At 55.5% G+C, this 5,430-nt stretch overlaps 1 long non-coding RNA gene across 1 annotated transcript; it reads left to right on the forward strand.

Annotated features, from left to right (window-relative positions):
* Positions 1-2,398: 2,398 nt before the first annotated feature.
* Positions 2,399-5,173, forward strand: LOC110131423 (uncharacterized). The gene is made up of 2 exons (XR_002312180.2): positions 2,399-2,489; positions 4,866-5,173. It is a non-coding gene; the product is annotated as an uncharacterized lncRNA (long non-coding RNA).
* The last annotated feature ends 257 nt before the right edge of the window (positions 5,174-5,430 follow it).

Raw genomic sequence — 5,430 nt, forward strand, 5'->3', positions numbered from 1 at the left:
GTCATGGGGAGAGTTGAACACGACTGAGCGACTAGCACTTTCGCTTTCACTTTTCCCGATGATGAGAGCCTCAGGGAAGCAGCTTAACTGCTCCAGGCTTCAGTTTGCCCATCTGTAAAGTGGAATGAGAGCCACTGGCGGGGCAGCGAGACACCCAAGTGAGTCAAGCAGACAAGGGTTTTGGTGTACTGTATATTGAGCAAGGCTGCTGTATCATGGTTTTTTAAGACGACCCAGCTTTCCATTTCATTCCAAGCAGGATGGGATGGATGATAAAGCATGTTTTCAGGCTCAACGCATCCAAGTACACTTTAGGCATTGTTCCACGCAAGTGTGGCCAGAGAAGGGCCTGATTACCAGATGGGGGTCATTGAGAGACATACCATGTGCTAACCAGAGCCTGTCCCGGCTGGTGGTTGCAGCCTGGGCTTGCCACTGGCCGGCTGCTATGAGGGGAAGAATATCAGGGCCATGCCTGACCCTTTAGAGCAGGAACCTTGGGTGGAGAGTGGCAGCAGGTGACGTGGTTATGTGTCCACAGCAGTGGGGTGGCATTGGTGGTGCCCTAGAGGCACCCACCACTCTGTGCACCCCCCATCGGGACCTCAGCTTCCTCCTTGTGTCTTACTGGGGAAGAGCGGCCAGAAGGTATTGATGGGGACAGTGTTTTCCTTCAGTGGCGAACAATGCGCATCGTATGAGGGGGCACATGTGGCAGGTTGTTTCATGACAGAGGTAGGGTAGGTAGTGGTCAGTGAACAGATTCCGCTACAACCGCCTGTGTGAGCCTCACCTCGACTGCTAACTAGTTATGTGACTGAACCTCCCTGAAATCAGCCTCATCGTCCTCTTGTAAAATAGAGATAAGTAGGGGACCGTGCTCAAAATGTTGTCATGAGGATTAAATAATTAGTGTGGGAATGCAATCGGCAGGTAGTGAGTGTTTCATAAAATTATTCTCTCCATTATCATCTTCATGCCATCCTCACCACCATCACCATCATCGTTATTATGGTCATCACTATCACCCCACCACCATCACCAGTATTATCACTATCTTCATCACCATCTCCATCATTATTACCATCATCACTATTATCTTCAGTGTATCATTGCCATCACTATCACCACCATCACCAGTATTATCAATATCTTCATCACCATCTCAGTCATTATGACCATCATCACTATCATCATCAGCATTACCATCTCCATCACTATCACTATCACCATCATCAGCATCACCAGTATTATCACTATCTTCATCACCATCTCCATCATTATTATTACCATCATCACTATTATCTTCAGTGTTATCATTGCCATCACTATCACTATCATCACCAATATCATCACTATCTTCATTACCATCTCCATCATTATTACTATCATCACTATCATCATCATTGTTAGCATTGTCATCACCATCACCACCATCACCAGTATTATCACTGTCTTCATCACTATATCGATCATTATTATTACCACCATCACTGTCATCATGTGTTATCATTGCCATCACTATCACCATCATCAGCATCACCATATCATCTCATCATTGGTTTAACAGGTGGACTTGCACCCTGAGTATTGCAGGAAGAGTCACAATTCTATAGTACTCATCACCTCCCAGCAGGGCTGCGGTGGTGGAGTGGTCACAGAAGCAGACACTGGCTCAAGGGAAAACATTTTGTTAGCCAACACTAGGCTCTGGTGGGATGCAGTCTGGGGTCAGTGTGAGGGTGCTGGAAGTATCTAGGGTTGCTGGGGTGTTGACAGCAGACAGCAGTGGGATGAGGCATCTCCTGGCACCCAGCTCTTTCCATCTCCTCCTCAGAAGTGGCTCTTTAAAGAGGGGCTGCTTGGCAGGACCCCAGAGGTCTCACGCCACCTCTGCCTCTCCCTCGCTGGATGGTCTCAGACAGGCCTCTTTGGCCTCAGTTCCCTCTTCTCTAAAGTGGGAACGCATCAGGACACCACTGGGGGCCCGCCCTGGACCTCCAGTAGGTGGTGCTAGTGAGCATGAAAGCGACCTGGGGTGGGTGAGGGGCACTGGGAATGGAGGAGCTGCAGATTGTTCTGTATCTGCACTATTATTGCCCGGGACGGGGATGGTGAAAGGAATCAATAAATGGAAAGTGAATGAAGGAAGGGAGGAAGGAGTAAAGGGCACCCTGGCTGCAGCATCCCCTGGTCCCCTGGGTGCCTCCAGCCTCCCTGAAGGAGGTGGCTGTGTAGATCCTCCACGGGGTGACCCAAGCCGAGCAGGGTGCCCTGACTCACCCAGGGCAGGTCTTGTGTCGGGTGTCGCTCGCTCCACCCCGACCTTAACCCCAGGGGAAGGAAAGGTGGTGGGAGGAAAGCCCCGCCCACCCGGATGCCCCGCCCACACCGACTGCCCCGCCCACCTCACTTCTGAGGTCTTGGTTCTGCCCCGGCTCTCTGCGCTGGCTCCGTCCACGTGCCCTGCTGTCTTACAGAGGAGGAAGGTGAGTCTGGGAGAGGGCAGGTGACTTGGGAGACAGGGCTGGGGCTGGGGCTGGGCTTGCAGCCTGTGGCTGGGGCTCTCTCGCACCGGATCCCATGACTGTCTCCCACCCTCTGCTCCTCCGGCGGGAGGACAGGGAGGGCACTGCTGGTGTCATCACTTTTGGATCGGCTGAGTCCACCAGCTGTATCAGCCCCCAATACCCATGTCGAGGGTCCCAGCTTTCACATCGCTAGGACCAGGGAGCTCACCATCTCAGAGACAGCCTGTTCAGCTAATGGGCACCTTGTATCAGAGTTCCGCCAGCCTCTGAGCCACGAGCTGCTTTCTGGACCTTGCTGCTGTTTACCGGGGGCCCTGTCTCCTGGGGTCAGGGGGCGAGGAGGGCACAGCTCAGCTCAGGCCCCACCTCATGGACATCTGGGGGTGATGGTGCGTGTCACCTGGATAGGGTGAACTGGGGCCTCTCTTGGGCTTGTACCTTTTGGTGGAGCAGTTATTGGGCCATCCGCTGGCTAGGGACCCCCACCCCCCACCCCAGAGGACAGACAACTGGCGGCAATCACGTGGCCCTTCCAGCCTGGTGGAGAGTCTGGGTTTTATCCAGAGTGAGGTAGCTGGGCCCTGGTGGGCCTGTGCGGGGAAAGTGGAGAGTTTGTTGTGTTTTAAGGAAAGCCCTTGGGCTGGAGTGTGGAGAGCTGGCTGGCAGGGGCAGAGGGCAGCCTGCCCGAGCAGTGCCAAGGCTGGACTGTTATATGACACAAGGCCTCCGACTGCTGCCCCCTCCAAGACGGGCCAGTGGCTTCTGCTTGGTCATTGTTTCCAACAGAGGGCAGGAGGGTCCCAAAGACCCCCGATCTGGGGCTGAGGACCTTAGCTAAGAAGGCTGCTCATCCCTTTCTCCAAGGACAGTGGGAGGGGCTCCTGGGCTGGGCCGCCCCGGTGGTCTGGGCAGGTCTCTCCACATTTCAGGTTCTGGGCTGGTGAGTAAAGGTGTGGTGGGACCCGGAGCCCGTGGAACCCAGGTGTGGAATGGTCGCTGGCCCTCTCCCTGATAGAGGTGGTGGGAGTGCCCAGCCTGAGGAGGTGACGTGTGGGTGGGGGACTCCTGCAGGGGGTGGGTGAGCCCCAGTGTGGCTCCTGGAGTCAGGATCTGCTTAGGAGCAACCAGGTAGTAATTTAAGTGGGTCATGCTGTGACCACCGCCTTCAGAGACGTCCCGGGCATTCAGAACGATGTCCACCGATGTCAGCTCCACGTGCCCTGAAGGGCCGGCCCGCAGTGGGTCTGCTCACAGGCTGTCCCCACCCCACGCTCTCCCCACCTGGGCCTTTGCACACTCCGTTCCCTGCACTCGGAGCAGCCTCGTCCTTGCCTTTGGTCCTCAGTTTCAGGTCACCTCCTCGCTGGTCTTGCTGACCGTTCCGAGCGGCGATGGCACCCACTGCTCACTTCCCTGACTCGGCAGTGTCTGCCTCCTTGGTGACAGCGGGCCTGGCCTGCCAAGGGCCGGCCTGCTCCCGTCTGTCCTCGTGTTCACTGCCGTCTCCCTTGAGCACAGGGCAGGATGCTCTCTGCCTGCTGAGCCACTCCATTGTGTCCGACTCTTTGCCACCCCATGGATTGTAGCCCTCCAGGCTCCTCCGTCCACGGGAGTCTCCAGGCAGGAATACTGGAGAGGGTTGCCGTTTCCTTCTCTGAGGGATCTTCCCGACCCAGCGATCAAACCCGGGTCTCCTGCATCGCCTACATCGGCAGGCGAATTCTTTACCTCTGATCCACCAGGGAAGTCCCCCTCCCCCTTTACTAGAAAATTTTTTATTGAGCATCCATTCTGTGCAGGCACCAGCCAGGTGCTTGGAATACTGAAATGACCCAGGCCTTCCTGGGCCTCTCCTCAGCTACTTACAGGCAGGATGACAAGCAGGTTGGTCCCCAGGCTGATTCTGGTACATTGGTGGTGGTCTCCCTGGTGACTAGATGGTAAAGCTTCTGGCTGCAAAGCAGGAAACCTGGGTTCGATCCCTGGGTCGGGAAGAGAATGGCTACCCACTCCGGTATTCTTGCCTGGAGAATTCCATGGACGGAGGAGCCTGGTAGGCTATAGTCCATGGGATTGCAGAGTCAGACACGAATGAGCAACTTCACTCCCCTGGAGAACTGCGTTGCAAGGGGCCTGGGAGGCAGAATCTGGCTCGGGGAAAGTGTGCTGCATTCTGTTAGCGATGTCTGCCTTGCACAGTGGTGCGGGAGCATGGGAGGCCGTGCTTCTACCTGTAGACTCCAGGCCAACAGAGCCTCTAATACACATCCAGATAGTGCTGGGTGCCTGGCCTGGCCCTCCAAACCAGCTCTGCACTCTTCTCTCCCTTTCCAGGTGAGGAAGAATCTCCTGAGATCTTACAGCTCCTGTGCGGCAGAGCTGGGGTCTGAGTCCGGTTTCCCGGATCCCAGTTTTCGAAGTGTCACGCTACGGTGTCCCATTCCCCTCTTTGCTCCATTTGCTAGGGAGCTCAGCCTGGAGCTCTGGGTTGACTCTCAGGGGCCACATCACCCTAGGCTTTGGGTCATATTTGTGTCAGCCCCATCCTCAGACTTTCATCCTCCCTGCCGGGCCTCCCGTGGAGCAGGCCGGACATAAGTTATCAACTATAAATAAAACCAAGACTTCCGTTCTGGCTCTCACTTTAGTTTCCTGGTGCATTTTTTTTTTAAATCCTTCATTGGGGGAGGTGGGGGAGGACTCCCTAACGGAAGATGACATCATCATCAGCTGGCCCTGGGGGGCAAGTCCCCAGCTCCACAGGCCCGCGTGGGCCCTGAATGCCCCCTTTATGAGGGGTAACCTCATTACACAAGCCACGCCACACGGTGGAATTTCAAATGGGGTTTTGTGGTTTCTGCCCTCCTCAGCAGAGCGCACACAGGCAGCTGCGGTCGCT

This window comes from Odocoileus virginianus, chromosome 28 (assembly GCF_023699985.2).
Source record: "Odocoileus virginianus isolate 20LAN1187 ecotype Illinois chromosome 28, Ovbor_1.2, whole genome shotgun sequence".
In the NCBI taxonomy this organism is placed as follows: domain Eukaryota; kingdom Metazoa; phylum Chordata; class Mammalia; order Artiodactyla; family Cervidae; genus Odocoileus; species Odocoileus virginianus.